At 40.8% G+C, this 18,310-nt stretch overlaps 1 protein-coding gene across 1 annotated transcript in view; it reads right to left on the bottom strand.

Moving 5' to 3' along the window:
• DENND1A (DENN domain containing 1A) overlaps positions 1 to 18,310 on the bottom strand; it is a gene marked incomplete at its 3' end in the record, with an annotated part of 1,241,355 nt that overhangs the window by 885,497 nt on the left and 337,548 nt on the right. The window lies entirely within an intron of this gene.

Below are 18,310 nucleotides of genomic sequence, written 5' to 3'. Positions count from 1 at the left end.
GTCCTAAATGCTTTATATGGACATATAGTAATGTCATATACAGTATGTATGTAATCATCCTAGATCTGCTATCATTGCCACAGCAGAGTGTGGAGGTCTGGGGTTTTTTTTAGTATTTTTTTTTATATTTTCAATTTTTTAACAAAATCCTTTAAGATAAATAATCTGAATCTAGCACAAATCATGCGGCCCAGAGATGGTCAGCAGACATGCAGTACTCATAATATGAAAGGATATATTTCAATTAAACTTACTGTATATTGCAATGACAAATATAACTATTACTTGTATTCCTATTACAATGTTGATGTTATAGAATTAAAATTTATAATGTGACCATATAACTCCTTTTAACATCTGTTGCTTTCAAATGGCAAATAACTGATTTAAAGGGTTAATTAACCTTTTTAGAAAAATGAAAAGGTGAACTAACCCTGTACAACAGAGAGTGAAGGGTTAGGTTAAGCCCCCCCGAAAAAGGTGACCGAACTCTCCCACTCTTCAAAGGAGCCTGGGATCACATTGGAGGGTTTCAACTTCAGCATGGCGAGCAGGAGGAGACCTAAGAACATCTGTTCCTTGATCTCCTCAGCAGCGAATGCAGGCAGAAGCGACCACGATTTAGCCACTTCTGGTTTCAGGCTTGTCATTCGATGACTGTTACAGAAGCAGCTTGCCAAGCTCAATTTGTGTTTTGTTAGCTGTTTTGGAGGGCAGGGGAGACACTAGAGTCTTATAGACACCCACTGTCCTTAAAAAGAGTACCTGTCACCTGCCCAATGCTATCACATGGGGGTTTGGTAACTTTCTTGTGATAGCAAAAAAGTTGAATTAAGAAATGAAAAAAAAAGTATAAAAAATTAACATTTATTAAAAAAAAACTTAAAAAATTAAATGCAACACCCCTGTTGCCCTGCACACCTCCATAAATGCAAAAGCACGCACAGGTTATACACGTCTGCAACTGCACCACAGAAGTGAGGTATGGCTGCTAACATTCGAGCAAGAGCAATCTTTCTAGCACAATAGTTCCCAGTTAATGTTAAGCTGGTGAGTAATAAAAGCTTGTTAAAGTGTTGCCTATGGAGATTTTCAGGGGCACCCAAAATTATCAGACTTAACCTGTTTGCTATTGACACAACCCCATCTTTTATATTTTATCACAAAATGGGTATTGTATTGTGTGTGTGCACTAAAATTCAATGTATTATATTTTTTCTGAAATTTTTGCATTTGATAAACAGATGCACAATTTTCGTGCAACATAAAAAAATGCAACTATCATCTTTTTATTCTAAAAGTACTTTGCTTTTAGAAAATATTTATCATTCTGGGGGTTTAAAGTAATTTTGTGGCTAAAAATTTGGATTTGTACATGTGTGCAAAAAAATGGAAAAATTGCTCTAAAGCCAGAGTGGTTAAAGAAGACTTCTGGAAAGAACAAGCTATACTTGCATGGGAATTTATATATTATCACTGTGTTTATGTGGATTTCTGCAGTAATTTCCCACAACCTCTAACATCCTGACAGATTTAGCAGATTCCACTGAAAACGGTACCAGTTTATGTGTGTAAGTCTAATACATACTTTAAGTGCTTCTAAGGGCTTACATTTATTTTTTAAATAACAAGCATGTCTATACGTACCTGCTGCGTGGACTGGTTTTACACAGAGCAGCCCGGATCCTCCTCTTCTCGGGTCCTCCGCCGGCGCACCTGGCCCTTCCCTTCTGTCGGGTGCCCCCACAGCAAGCAGCTTGCTATGGGGGCAACCGCTGCTCCGTGAATCCATTCACACTCATGAAGGTGTGGCTAGGCACCGTCCCCTCTCTCTTCTCATTGGCTCACTGGCTGTGACTGGCAATGAGAGGGAGTCCCAAGATAGCTGAGACTCCAGTGCACGTCGCTGGATCGAGAAAGGGCTTAGGTGAGTATTAGAGGGGGCTGGGGGGAGATGCTGCACAGAAAAGGTTTCTCAGAAAAGTCTTTCCCAGAATCCTCCCCTCTACTTGTGATTGGTCAGCTGCAGTGTGGGCTGATGTTAGGCACACCACCACCACCACCCTATTGTAAGGCTCTGTCTTCTCATTTTGTAGAAAGAAGCGTCAGCGAAGCAAGCTGGAAGTCCAGGCATGCAAGCCTTCCAGGGGGACTATAAGCAGGATGACTGGGATGAGAGCCAGCATTCAGCCGGGGGCAGAGGGATGAAATATGTTATTGGCATGAAAGCTGACAGTAGGACAACGTATGCCATGTTTGAGTACCTGACGTACCACAAACCACCCAGAGGGAAGATAGTCCTTGGCCTGGCTTAATCCACTTCCTTAAAGGGGACCTCTGTTTATTGATTTAATGCGTAATTCCATTACGCATCTGGTGAGTGTGTATTCTTACCCCACTGTTTAAAAGCACCAGCACTGAAGTATCGCCACAGTTTACAATATATGTGCACGGATTGTCACCTATGGACTATTAATTTATGATTAATATTATTTCCATTTATTTATACGAACATTATTAAATTTTTAGGCGCTGCACTTTTTATTTTCTTATTACTGAGGTTTTATTTTGGTTACCTTTCAGTGCTATAGCTGCTTTTATGAGAGCGCTCACCTTTTTTCTTACCATACTTTTTTGGGGTGTAGCCCCTTCTTCAAGGGTACTGCTTGGACCTTGAAGAAGGGGTACACCTCGAAAGATTGTCCTGAAAATATGGATGTTAGTGCAAATTTAAAATCTTGCCATCCACTGTGCCATCTGATTTTTTAGATTTACAAATGCTATGTAATATGAGATCACAAATGAACCCTTGCACTAGGGTTGGTGAGATGGTAGTGCTAAAGGAGTTTGTACAATCAGATTGTGTGGTGTATGGTCAGATTAAGTTTCCTTAGGAACAGTGACAGTCCAATAAACTTATCAGGTTCTATGTACTTTGTTAAGCGTTGCTGGATTTGTTTCTCTTTATATGAAAAAAAAAAAGTGTGAATTTGGATTTACCAAATCCAAAACAAAACAAACACTGAAGAATGGAAATAGGAAACTTAAATATTTTATATGGAAAGAAAACACAACCTCTGCCAAACATCACAATGCAGAGAAACACAATCGCTATGAAAAATATAAAATCTGATTTAAATATGAGCCAAACCCCATGAACATAATCCAATACCTAGTTAAACAAAATCTGTCCCACATCCTATAAAACTCTGCAGCAAGCACAATAACTATGCAAGGCATTCTTGTATTTCTGCTTTCAAGTATTTAGTGGTACTCAAAGCCAGCTTTCCTTAGAAACAATATGACATATTAAATGGAATCTTTATTTACAGTGGAATAATGCTGGACATACACTATATTGCCAAAAGTAAGCCTTTCCACACACATGAACTTTCATGGCATCCTAGTCTTAGTCCGTATGGTTCAATATTGAGTTGGCCCACCCTTTGCAGCTATAACAGCTTCAACTCTTCTGGGAAGGCTGTCCACAAGGTTTAGGAGTGTGTCTATGGGAATGTTTGACCATTATTCCAGAAGCGCATTTCTGAGGTCAGGCACTGATGTCAAACGAGAAGGCCTGGCTCGCAGTCTCCGCTCTAATTCATCCTAAAGGTGTTCTATCGGGTTGAGGTCAGGACTCTGCAGGCCAGTCAAGTTCTTCCACCCCAAACTCACTCATCCATGTCTTTATGGACCTTGCTATTGGAACAGAAAGGGCCATCCCTAAACAGTTCCTACAAAGTTGGGAGCTTGAAATTATCCAAAATGTCACTGTATGCTGATGCCTTAAGGGTTCCCTTCACTGGAACTAAGGGGTCAAGCCCAACCCCTGAACAACAACCCCACATCATAATCTCCCTCCGCCAAACTTTACACTTGGCACAATGCAGTCAGGCAAGTACCAAGAAGCGTGATTGGTCACTCCAGAGAACAAGTCTTCACTGCTCTAGAGTCCAGTGGCAACATGCTTTACACCACTGCATCCGACACTTTGCACTGCACTCGGTGATGTAAGGCTTAGATGCAGCTGCTCGGCCATGGAAACTCATTCCATGAAGCTCTCTGCGCACTGTTGTGCTAATTTGAAGGCCACATGAAGTTTGGAGGTCTTTAGCTATTGACTCTGCAGACAGTTGGTGGCTGCTGCGCACTGTGCGCTTCAGCATGCGTGGACCCAGCTCTGTAATTTTACGTGGTCTACCACTTTGTGGCTGAGTTGCTGTTGTTCCCAGTTGCTTCCAATTTGTTATAATACCACTAACAGTTGACCATGGAATATTTAGTAGCAAGGAAATTTCACGGATGGACTTATTGCTCAGGTGGCAACCTGTCATGGTTCCACGCTTGAATTCACTGAGTTCCTGAGAGCAACCCATTCTTTCACAAATGTTTGTAGAAGCAGTCTGCATGCCTAGGTGCTTTATTTTATACACATGTGGCCATGGAGGTGATTGGAACACCTGAATCCAATGATTTGGAGGGGTGTCCCAATACTTTTGGCAATATAGTGTAGACACAGTTTTTCAGCCAGAGGAACAGAGTGTGTTCAACCACATGAGAGCTGCTCTCCTCTAGGGATGAGCTCAGTCATGTTTGGATCCTAGTCTGGACTCACCTGAACTATCGTGCCAGGAAGCTATCATCTGTATTGTGCCAATCATAAGCAGACAAGGCATTCCCCGCCCCAAAGTCACATGTATATGAGGGGATTGTATATGGCTGCAGTACATGTCTCTACTGCTTATTACTGACCCAATACAGTGACAGCTTCTTATTGAGATAGCTCAGGTGAGTTTGGACTAGGATCTGAACACAACTGAGCTCATCCGGACTTTTCTTTCCTTGACCAACCCAGAAAAAAATACATGAATCTTGATAGATGTGCACAAAGCATTTCAGAGACACCCAAACATTTCAAAATCACCAGAAATATGTTCTGCACACATGTGAATACAGGTTTAGAGGGAAAACTCAAGAAAAGTCATATAGGCAATGTGTATACCAGTCTTTGGAAACCTTTGAATCTCCAGATGCTGTTGATCTACAATAACCAGCTGTAGGTCAGGGTGGGAATATGTAGTAGAACTGCACCAGAAACTGACAGATTGCACATCTAGCAAAGAGTAAATGATGAGTAATGATAGGACAGCAGAGTTTGTGAATGTCCCTAGGTCCCAGTGGTCATATTACCTTAACTTAACTGTTCTTCCTTGTTAGGTTAGAAATAGGTTCAGGTAGGGAAAGAGGGGCTTGTCCCCTGGGAGCAGAAAATCAAAAAAACACCCAGCATAGTGGAAGAGGAGGGAGGGATTTTCATAGAGACCATCCTTTTAGAAACAGTAGAGGTTATCAGTTGGAAAGGGAATACATGGCAGGCAGCCACAGAGGACACTTATGACCTCACCTAAGAGGCAAATTGTAAGTATCTGACATGCCTTCGAAGCAAGACATGGGGAGGGAGAATGACATTCCAACAACAGATGATAAAAATAGCCCAGAGAAGTAAGAAGAACTGGCTTCAAGGATACTTTGTCCCCATGTAGCAGAGAAGAGGGTTCCATTCTTACAAAGTGCATTCTAAGAGAGCAACCCTTGTGTGCATAAAGGGAAGGCAACAGAGACAAAGAAGAGGTCCATCCAAGACCTGCCAGGTACCAATAGCTAGGTGTTTTGCAACACCAAACAAAAGAAGCTGCATCATTAGAAATGGGATTCCCTATATTCACATTAGGTGAGAACTACCTCACATGATAAAAGATTACAGAGTATGGGGAGAGTGATCTGCATTCACCAGAGAAAGAGGGGTGCCCCACCTAGAGTTTGGAATGTGCCAAAATGTTGAAGATCAAGGATTGCTGGGAGATCACTGGGCAAAAGTATGTAGAGCAGTCACAGAACTGAAGATGTTTTGTGAGATGGGCAAGTAAGTGCCCATCAATGTACCTAGCAGGTACCTACATATAGCATGTGGAGGGGAAACAAGCACATAAAAGGGTACTAAAAACAGGGGCCATGCAACCTTTTTAAAGTACTAGGTTGGCAAACGAAGTTGAGCAGCGGACAAAGCCACTTCTTTTGAGGAGGCTACAGCAAAAAGACAGACTACCAAGTGATTCCTGATCTTGATACTGTATAGGGGGGAGGCAGATCAAAACCCAGGGCAGAGTCTGAGGGTTGTAGGTAAGGGAGACCAGTATAGAAAAGGGGGTCCGTGTAATGGGGCTAGCTCACACATGTAGTGAGGAGTACAGTTCCAGTGACCTTATGTGGAGAGGCAGGGCATTACCTGTTTTGAAAGAATCTATTAGCAGGGAAATTTTCATGGAACATTATTCTCATGAAGGGTTCCACTGGTAGAATGTTCATGAGCACAGGGTCGGTGATAGAAAGATGTAGTGTCAAACGCAGGGGGAAGCAAAAGCATCAGTGTTTGGACCTACAGATCAAAGATTTCACTCAGGAGCTTTTTAAGAAAAAATATCTTCAAGACAACCTGAAACTTGAAAGCTTGAATAAGTGTGTAATGGTTTAACACCACAAGGTGGTGAGTTCAGCAATGTAAAAACGACACTGAAGTGTGGATAGATGAGGAGTAAAACTCATCACATTGAGGTTGCTTTTAAAGTTAGGGGATGTCTCACATGAGATACAGAGGTTCTATAGAAGACCAGGTAGAAGCTACCCTGCTGTGGTAGACTTAGTGACAAATCTACAGGGGACTGCAGTAATTAATATAGCATGATGGAGACATTGTTAATTGGATAAGGGTCCATGTGCAGGATTTTAAAAAGTCCTGGTAATCTTCTCTAAGAGGGAAGGAGATGACCACCTCTTGTGATTGTAAGACTGTAGAGAGGTGTCGGAAAAACAGTCTGCCATATGTAGCAGCAAGTAAAAATGTGTAGCACAGAAAAAATCAACGAAGAGATTACAATATTAACTCTCCGAAGAACAGAGTAAAATAAAAGGCCAGGATGTTAAGGTGGAGAAATTGTCCTTAGACATCCCTCTACCCCCCCCCCCTTTTGTCACTTTGTCAAGGGGTGGGGGTGAACCTTTAATGCACAAAAGGTGTTTGAGCAGCTCTGTTTGGCTTAGTGGTTGAGGGTCTGCCAGATGAGGTAAGGCCCATTCTTTAGGGAAGCATAATTGAGGGTAGTGGCGTAGGAACCACCCTCCCTCAGTAGTGTAGTTCTCAAGAGAATTTCCAGAGAGCAGCTCACCTTTGAAGGGCATGCACAAAATACATCTTTCACTATAGTGTTTAGCTGACTTTAAGATTAAAGTTTCTAAGCATATGCACAGAAAATAAAGATGTTCTGTAAATCTGACAGATCACCTTCTCCATGGCTTCTACAAAGAAGAGCAGTGTCAAGGGTAACAGTTGCAATCTTGCAGCAAGATTAGGATCATCCATATGTGGAGAAAGTTCACCACTATTTATTTCTCCAGTCCAGTTTGTGATGGTCTGGGCAGCTAACAAGGTAGCAATAGTCAGTTGCAAGGCAGGATCTAACAGAGTAAAGGAAGACCTTAAAATATTCTAAAATACCTATCCACTGTAGACTGATTATTTAGTGCAAGGATGGCTAGATCCACATTGGGAACAGACCATTTCTTTTTAAACTCCACTTGCATAGGGTACAAGGAATCAAAATTATCAGGAGGTAAATTATATAAGGCCCAATCAGCTTGATTAAAAACAGGGAAAGGCTTTTTAGAAATAGTATTATTTTTGTGCTAGGAAGGTTATGTGGGGGATCAGCATCACTAGAGGTATCTATGCAGAGGCTGGAATGCACTGCTTCAAGAAATGAGTCCACAGTAGCCAGCATGTGGCAAGAAGAAGTTCTCTGGCCGTGAGAAATCACCCATGGCCGCCACTAAAAATGCAGTGAACCCTTTGCCTTCAGAAAACTGGAGTGCACTAAACAGTTGAGGCTGTACCACCTGAAGATAATCAGGGGGTAGAGAGGCAGAAGAGCATTTACAGTATTAATAACCCCCGATTCTAGAAGTGGTGATAGACTTTGGAATAGATCAGGCAGAGAATTCTGCTCGAGTCAGAAAACCGTGTGTTGAACATCTGTGAAGAAGCCCAATTTAAGGGGCTGGGGCGATGTCAGTGTAAGACCTTGCTCTTGAACAAAGGAGCTTCTATTGACCCAAGAGGAATTTGGAGTTTCCTCAGGGCCTGCAGCAGAATCTCCACTGTTTGTCTAATGTGATCCTGTGCACCTGAAGGATGCTTCCCCGTAGGGTACTCATGGAAAGCATGTGGACTGAGGGGGTTCAGCATGTCTGGTTTGAAAGAATCACAATGACATCGGTGCTAATCAAGTTCTTGTGGATGTGTCACTGAGGTATCAAGGAACAGGTGAGATGTCAAACAATCAGCTTGCATCTCTGCAAAGAAATGCACAGTAAAGAGTCATATGATCATTAAGTCACTAGCCAAAGAAATACTTCTTGTAGTGAGGTGGAAGAAAAGGCAGTGGATTTTAAATAGTTAAATGCTATAATAATGTTACCTCTAAGGCCAAGTAGGTGAGACAAAAATAGTTAGGGTGTAAACACTCAAAGTGTGGATTATCACATAATACACAGATTAAAGATTTCAGCTCAATGTACAATTTCAGCATTTGTTGAGATGAATGAACTTGAGCTCAAGAGTGTAAGTTGCATCATCCCGACCCATTCGATCAAGATGGTCAAAGATCAGAAGCCAGAAGAAGACGTTCAAAAGTTGTCAGCGGCTGGCAAGAGAGCACGTGGACACCGCTGGAGTGAATATAGTTTCGCGTTACAGGATATAGCTTCTATGCATACTGGTCCTTTCTTTGTGGAGGGCTTAGAGCTCATGCCAGCAGCCCTACATTATTTTGTAGACAGGGTAGTTGCTATTGTCTGTCATATATTCCAAATGAGACTCTTGTCAGTGGATATGTGGAAAATGTTTGCTGTGCATGCCTTCTGAGGGTGAATAATTATTTGGAGCTTCTTTGCTTACCCTCACAAAGATGTAACTGGGTAAAAGTACACTGCCCTAGTGGAAGAAGCCTAAGCTTCTGAATTTCTTTTGTTAATACTAAGCTTTAAACTCTAAGAGCAGCACCCAGACAAGGACCCAGTTCAACAGCAAATCCTTGGACTTCAAATCTTCCAAACCTGCAGACAAGTCCACCTCCAGAGTGGGTTGCATCAGTTGGCGTTTGCAGGATACCTGGTCAGGAAGCATCTCAGATGCCTGGATGACACACTGTTTCCAGGGGTTACAAGCTAAAGTTATGTCTGCCTAATCCCTGCTTCATGTTATTCAACCTGCCTACGTCTCCACAAAGACCAGCAGACAGTCATGCTACTTTAGCAGATCTTGTGAATCAAGAAGATAGTGCCATAGCTCCAACAGTGGATAGGTTTCACGGTTTCTACTCCAACCTTTTCAGTTCCCAAACCATAAAGAGGGATATCCACTCTATCCTGGATCTGAAGGCATTAAATTACTTCATTCAGGTTCCAAATGTGCATGCAATTCATCAAGTCAGTAATAGCCTACTTTTATCAGGGAGACTTTCTATCCTAGGTGGATATCGAGGAAGCATACATGCAGGCTTCCATCTTTCTAGCACATCAGCAATACTTCTGTTTTGCTGTGCATGCTAATCTTTACCAGTTTGTGGCCCAATTACTTGGTCTGCCTTTTGAGCCCCGAGTGCTCACCAAGCTACTTTTCCCTTACTGTGGACTGTCTGGAGAAATTCTTATTGAGGACACTGTGCAAACCTTACAAATCTTCAGTTGGATTCTAAAACCTTCAGAGGTCAGTGTTGCAGCAGACTTATCACTTGGAGTATCTGGATTGCATCCTAGATACTTCCCAAACAAAAACTCTCTCCTCCCAGACTGGAACTCGACAGTACAAAAGCCTTGATTCTGCATGTGACTTCTGGGCTTGATGGTAGCCTAGACATTTCAGTTTCCTCAGATCCATTCCAGACCACTTCAACTCTACATTCTGTCATCATGTGACAAGTCAGTTCAATCTCTCAACAGACTAACTCACCTGACACCAAGGACCAGGGTTCCATGGCCTGATGTCTCAAGAATTCAGCTCTTTCCTCCTACTGTCACTGAAGATTATAACAACAGTGATAGTGCTAGTCTGAAGGACTGTTGAAAAACCCTAGACAACTTGTTGGTGCAGGGGGTTTGGAAGCTTAAGGAATCCCATCTCCCAATTTTGGTTTTGGAACTCCAAGTAATTTGGTTGTCCCAACAATGCTGGATCTTCAGACTGGAGGGGTATCTAATCCGGATTCAGGCAGACAACACTACGGCAGCAGCATACATCATCCATAAAGGAGAAACCTGACATTTTGCTATCGCAAGAGATGTAGAAAATATTCTCAAAGGGACAGGGCTGATTCTAGCTTTGTCAGCCATTCAAGAGGGCCACCTGGATCAGGTACTGAACATTAAAACACTTTTTTTTTATACCAGACCCACATTTTCCTCCTGACGAAGTAAGGCTGTAAGACTTGGTCAGATATGCTCAATTCCACACATATACTTGCATTCAATCACACACTAGTTCTTGCTTCATAGTAGCTGATCCATGATCCATTAGAGCCACTGTGCCATTTGGGCAGATGGTTGTCAACATATACACGTCCTTCCAGTCAGTAAATTACATAGCTATCAGCTTCTCTTGCAGACAACTTACTGCTGTACTTCACTGGGAATATTGTCTCATCAGCTGTTGTTCGAAATCTTTGCAGTTTCTCCTCATTGCCCCAAATGTAAAATGTATGGTGGCCATACATCAGTAGAAGTCAGTTGGAACACTTATGTGCATCATCTCTTGCAATGTCAACTTAAGGACTTGATACCATTTGCCCCCCACCCCAATTCATCCCCAAAGGAATTTCTATACATGACAATCTGACACCTCTGCAGTTTAATCATGAGCCAACTTTATTAAGAGGTACTAATCACTTTGAACTACGGCTGTTATTAACAGACCTAACAATAATCCTATAATTTCCTCCTTAACCACACGCTTAGTGATGGGGCACTCTATATTATTATTGGATATTATTCCTTTACATAGTATTGTAGAAATAATGGCCCATTATCAGTGCAGTATTTATTACTGAAATCCTCCAAAATCCATGCATATGTGATACCATGCTACTATATTTACCACTTAACTCCTCTGCACGCCTTGCTGTGGTATAACTTTATGCATAGATAGAACTGGGCATCTGGACATTTTTTTAACTTTTTTTTTCTGTCTTTGTTTGTCTGTTGTTTAGTGTTTTTGTAACCCATGTTTTAACCACTTGCCATCCTGAGGATTTGCCCCACTTAATGACCAGGCCTCTTTTAGCTATTCAGCGCTGCACTATTTCAACTGATAATTGCGCAGCCATGCAATGCTGTACACAAAGGAAATTTACATCCTTTTTTATACACAAATAGAGCTTTCTTTTGGTGGTATTTTATCACCTGTGCCCTTTTTATTTTTCACGCTATAAAGGAAAAAAGACCAAAAATTTTGAAGAAAAAATATTTTTTAACTTTGAACTATAAAAAATATTTAGTAAACTCAAAGTTAGTCATAAATTTAGGCAAAAATGTATTCTGCTACATGTTTTTGGTAAAAAAAAATCCCAATAAGTCTATATTTATTGGTTTGTGTGAAAGTTATAGCGTCTACAAACTTGTGGCAACAACCAAGATCTGCAAAACACTCGCTATGCTTCTTATCAAATTACTTGGGGTGTCTACTTTCTAAAAAGGGGCCATTTGGGGGGGGGGTTGGTGCTATCCTGGCATTTCAGGGCCTCCAAAACTGTGATAGGTTGTCAGGAAGTGTAATGAGGAAATAAAGCCCTTTAAAAGCCTGAAGGTGCTTATTGGATTTTGGGGTCCTGTACCTGGCTAGACTGCCAAAAAGTCTGTCACATGTGGTACCACCATACTCAGGCAAAGTAGCAGAATGTATTTTGGGGAGTAATTCCACATATACCCATTGCATGTGTGAGCAAGAAATCATTTAAGTGACAATTTTGTGTAAAAAAAAGTTTTTATTTTTTTTGTCATTTTCCAAAAACTTGTAAAAAAAAAAAAATTCTTCTATTGACTCAACATGCCTCTCGGCAAATAGTTTGGGGTGTCTACTTTCCAAAAAAGGGTCATTTTGGAGGGTGGGGGCATTTTATGCCCAGCATTAGAAGTTTATGCCACACATCATTCACACTTCTAACCACCTGAAGACCAAGCCTTTTCTGACACTTTTTGTTCATTATATATTTTATATATTATATATTTTTTCAAAACAGACACCCTAGTGAATAAAATGGTACAGTATGTGCTGCAAATTTTTATGTCACATAGTACTCACGCAGCGATTTTCCAAACCCAAATTTTGTGGGAAAAAAATACACTTTTTTTATTTTTAATGCACAAAAACACAATATATTGACCAATTTTTTGCTAAGATATATAAAAGATGATGGTATGCCAAGTAAATAGATACCAAACATGACATGCTTTAGAACTGTGCATGCCCCCTGCAATGGCGACAAACTGCATACATTTTTAATATCCAAAGGCAACGCTTTAAAAGCCTTTGCAAGCTACCATTTTAGATTTACAGAGGAGGTCTAGTGCTAGAATTACTGCCTTTGATCTGACATTCACGGCGATACCTCACACGCATGGTGCAACCGCTGTTTACATACCAGCACAGGGTCAACACTCTATGTGCTCGGAGGGGGGGGGGGGGGGGGAGTTAGGGTTTAAGGGCCGAGACTTCTTTTTTTTTTTTTTTTTTTTTTTAAGTTATCTTGATTTTTTTTAATTATACTTACACTGTCCCTTTCATTTTTATTTTTTATCACTTTTACTGCTATCACAGGGATTGAAAATATCCCCTATAACAGGGCTTAAAATTTCAAGTCCTGAGCTGCTAGCCAGGCCATAACAGTTACTCGCTACCAGTTTCCCCACCCAACCCCTACCTTGCTACACTCCTAATTCCACCCCTAAACACGCCCTCGTAAATTATTTCATGAAATTACACTGTTAAATGTTACCCACATTACATCAGGGTCCCCAGAGCCCCCCCCCCACATTGCATCAGGGCCTCCAATGTCCCCCTAAACACTCCATCATACTTAGCCCATGAACCACATACAACCATAACCCCCCATAATCTTTCACTTACAAAACCATAACTCTACCAAGCATATCCTACATACTATCCAACCCAGCAGTACCTCAAATGCCCCATACTCTTCCACCCATAATAACCACATAATCCTGAACCTGACCAAACCACCCATACATGTAGGTTTACATACAGACACATGTACATACACACACACACACACAAACAGACACCTGTACACAGACATGAACATGCACAGAAACATTTACACACACGCACAGAGACACATGTACACAAACACACAGAGACAAATGTATACACACACAGACACATGTACATACATACAAAGACACATGTAAACACAGACACATGTACACACAGACACACACACACATGTACGTATATACACACACACAGACATGTACATACACGCAGACACATGTACATGCATACACAGACACACACAAACACACACAGATACATGTATGTACATACACACACAGGCCTATAAAAAGTTGGGTATATATGCTATGTTCTTTTTTTTTGTGTGTGTGTATGCAGCCTATGGGCTGAATGAAAAAAATAAATATCTGCCAGAAGAAGTGTGTGGTATGCCGACCGTTAGAATATACCGCCCTGCATCCACCCACTTCTAATGGTGGGCACACATTAGGTTGCACGGTGCCACATGCGCCAATTCCAAGATTGTACAAATGTCTAAATAGTAGCAGGCTTGAATAAAAATTGTCCACGTATAAGTGGTACCCCATATGGAAAAAGGATGACACCAAGTCCCAAACTATCTTGCCACTACTCCCCATGTAGTCTGGGCATCTGGGGGGCTCCACGTGACTATCTTTTCCCTCGTAAATCCAAAACTTATATGTATAGCCTGTTGCCCTCTCACAGGTCTTCTACATCTTGACCCCATATCTGGCACGCTTGCTGGGAAGAAATTGTTTGAATGCAAGGCGGCCAGAAAAATTTATGAGGGATTCATCAAAACAGATTTTTTGCTGGAGAGTATAGAAATCTGCAAATGTTTGGTTAAGGTGATTTACAAGGGGCTGAATTTTGTGGAGCCGGTCAAATTAAGGGTAACCCCGAGGATGACAGAGTGTATTGTCCTTGAAATGCATAAAACACATTATACTCTCATATCTATGTCTGGCCATGACAGCAGAGAACACAGGCATATGATAAATCGGGTCTGTGGACAAATACAACCGCAATTCATTTTTTTTTTTTTTTATTAATGCCCACGTTGAGGGTTAGGCCTTAAAAAAAATGTAAATACGGAAACTGTAATGGGTTTCCATGCGAATGGTCTGGCAAGGTTTGAATTTTGGTTGGCAGTGATAAATTGTTGTACATATAAATTGCTTTGATCCACAATCAATGCATACAGATCTTCTGTGAAAAACAACTCCAAAAAATCAAGGGTAGTAGTTAAATGTGCTGTTTCCACCTGAATTATGGGTTGGGCAGTGAATGGGGGAAGTGCGTGTGCTGCAGAATTTGTGGGCTGCCAATCAGGGTTAGCAAGCACATCCAAAAGGATACTAGGGGCTCTACGGGCCTGTGTGCGAATTCTTGGTGGTTGCGGGACGTACTAGGCCACTGGTGCTGTACACAGGTATAGTGCGGATCTGATCAATTGATCCGTTCAGACACTATACTAGCAAGGAGGTTTATTGTGTATGAGTGTGTTCCTCGCAATCAAGGGGTTAAATTTGATTACTGGTGTACTGACGGGCAATCTGATGCTATCTGGGTGTTACTTTGACTGACAATTGTGCGGTCATGCAATGCTGCACCAAATTAAATTGACGTCCTTTTTTTCCCCACAAATTGAGCTTTTTTTTGGTGGCATTTGTGCGTTTTTTATTTTTTGCGCTATAAAAAAAACAACAATTTTGAGGGGGAAAAAAAACAATATTTTGGACTTTTTGCTATCAAACATGTCCAGTAAAAAATTTTTAAAAATTATTTAGTCATAAATTTAGGCCAAAATGTATCCTGCGACATGTCTTTGCTAAAAAAAAAAAAAAAAAATCCCAATACGTGTAAATGAATTGCATTACGTCAAAGTTGTAGCGTTTACATATGGCAGTATAGATACTGGAATTTTTTATGGCAATGATCAGCGACTTATAGTGGGACCACAGCGGGCATTCTGACACTGGGGGGGGGGGGGGGTACTGACTTGGTGTCACTGACATCCCCAGTGACACCAATACAGTGATCAATGCTAAAAAAAAAAAAAATGACACTGTACTAATAGCAGTGGGCAGGAATGGGTTAACATGAGGGGCAATCAAAGGGTTAACTGTGTGTAGGGAGTGTTTTACAAGGGGGACGGGGGGGTGTGCTTCACTGTAAAGCACACTGATCAGGATGGCTCTGCTCAGCCATCCCGAGCAGTGTGCCCAAACTGACAGGGAGGAGGGCTGTTGGTAAACAATGCAACCCCCCTCCCTGTCGGTGATTGCCAGTAATCACCGGCTGGTACCCGGTGATTGACTCCCGGGGCTGCAATCGGCATATATACGTGATCCTGCGCACAGGGGCCGCCCTTCAGCAGTAAATGTACTGTGGGAGGTCCCTAAACGGTTAAGCCAGGTAAATGTTTTCCTCTAATGCTGGTGGTACTCTATAATATATTTTAATCAAATTGATATGCGAATTATACAATAATAAAGATATTTTTTCTACAAAACCAGTCACTATTTTACTCAGTAAAAGTAACCACTTTTCCTTGACAAGTGGAGGTTGTCCCTTTTTCCAGTTAGAACTTTAGTTTGAAATTCTGAAAAAAAATATTAATTCAGGATTTTGATCTTGCCATCATTAGGTCAACTAATTTTGTTTCAAAGCCCTTAAAATTTTGTCCAGACCTGCTACTTGAACACAATCCTATACAAAATAAACAGATTTCTTTTGTGCCTAGCACATGCACCTTTACAATATGATTTTCTTCTGAACATCAATGACAAGAAAGAATTTCAAATGAAATTCTACTGGTGTATGGACAGCATAAGCCAATCTTCAGGATCACTCCCAGCTTTTTTTATTTTCAGGTGTGCTGTCACCCAGTTCTTACAATGGGTTGATGTGGAGTGCTGTGCCATAGAGTGAAAAAAAATTGTATCCATAGAAAAGTATCTACAGGCTGAGGTGTATTTTGCCCTGCAGTGGCTGATTGATCGCTGCCCCATATTTTCTTCCGCTACTGGGCCTCACAGATTTGGATAAGCTGTCTGACGTGACACTCTCACAATTACTTGTGACAAAAGCTTCATCTTCACAAGCAGACTCTGCATCTCTGAGCATAGCAGGGCATATGCATCTGAATATATTCAACTGAATATATTCAACTGAATATAGCAAGGGTGCCATTTTTTTTAAGGAACACTATAGGCACATAACTATATGCATATTACCACAGTAATAAATATAAAAACCCTTTTTATGCAACCTAAAGCACATACTGGTGCTGACACTAAAAAACACATACACTTTAAATGAAATATTTGTCTTCACAAGAATTGCTGTTGCATTGCTGAAAATTACAATCAGGTTGTTTAGGAGAAAAATGTACTTATGCTGGAAAGCAGAAGGGAAAAAGCTCAGGGTGGGCAGTGTGTTAATATTGCTCACTTAGTGATAATTTCATACATATCACTTATCATACAAGCGAATTACTAAAAAGTGAGTTATCAAGCAAGTTCTCAGTGTCCCTGAGAAAATATTTGAAATTATTAAAAGTCCAATAGTATGTCCTCTTACACCAAAGGCAACACCAATATGCTTCCAGTGATCACTTCTTTCCCCAATCCAGTGAAAACTCACCAGATCAAGGTGCCTTTCATATTTCAGACAGGCAATAATGGCTCAGAACAGCATGCAAATGATGTAACTCCAGATTGCCAGGTACCATCCCACCTCCAATTTGTCCCATATGAAGTAGATATATCACATAAAGAAAATACGGTCTAATAGGTCAATAAAACCAAGAATACAAACTTTATTCTAAAAGAGAAGGGCTCACCATACAGATTCTTGCAGTAAAACACATCATTTATGACTTGTAAACCATGACCACGATGAAAACATCTGTGGCTACAAACAAAAGGCTGGCAGAAGCTCACCACGACACTTGTCTGCCCATCAGGCATCACTTTCAGTCATGGCACTTCCACCTACGTCACTTCCAGTTCACGCCAAAACACATGCCGACATGGTTTCGCATTTCCGACTTTTTCAAGAGATGGTTTAGATGGAAGCAGCAGCATCCTTTTAAAGCTCACTATGGCAGATTAACCCAATAAATACCAAATCTCATTTGAATGGACACAGTGATCATAAAATTCTAAAAAAAAAAAAAACTCACATAGATCTCTTCCAAAATAATTATTTTAATGTGACCGGAAGTGGCGTCTGATGAGTGTCCGGGTGTCGTGGGGAGATTCTGCTAGCCCTTTTGTAGCTTTAGGTGTTTATATAGTGGTCATGGTTTGAATGATGTGTTTTACTGCAAGAATCTGTTTGTGAGCCTTTTTATTTTGGAATAAAGCTTGGATCCTTGGCTTTGTTGCACTATTGGAGAATTTTTTCTTTACATGATATTACCTAATTTATATGCTGAGAATTGGAGGTGGAATAGTAATTGGCAATCAGGAGTTACATCGGTTGGATGCTGTGCTGAGCCATTATTGCCTACCTGAAATATGACAGGCATCTTGATCTGGTGAGTTTTCACTGCATTGGGGAAAGAAGTGGTGATCACTGGTGTTACCTTTGGTGGAAGAGGACACACTATTTCAAATATTTTCTTCAGGACACTGAGGACTTGCTTGATAACTCACTTTTAAATAATTCACATGTGTGATAAGTAATTATATGTATGAAATTATTGAAATTATCACTAAATAAGCCCTTTTAGTGTTTTGTGGATACCTTTATTCACAGTGCTACAGAGCAATTTTTAGTTTGGTTACTTATTTTACTTATTTGTAAGTATACTGGTGGGATTCAAGTAGCAGTAGTGACTTTTATTGATTTTTGTAATATTTTTATTTTATTTTTATTATATATTTTTTCAATATATTTTTCTAGTCACAACGTTTTTACACA

The sequence above is a fragment of the Staurois parvus genome, unplaced genomic scaffold (genome assembly GCF_062004578.1).
Source record: "Staurois parvus isolate SC_StPar_1 unplaced genomic scaffold, SC_StPar_1.0 ptg000002l, whole genome shotgun sequence".
In the NCBI taxonomy this organism is placed as follows: domain Eukaryota; kingdom Metazoa; phylum Chordata; class Amphibia; order Anura; family Ranidae; genus Staurois; species Staurois parvus.
Note: the sequence above shows the minus strand (reverse complement) of the source record. Positions and strands in the feature narration are given on the sequence as shown.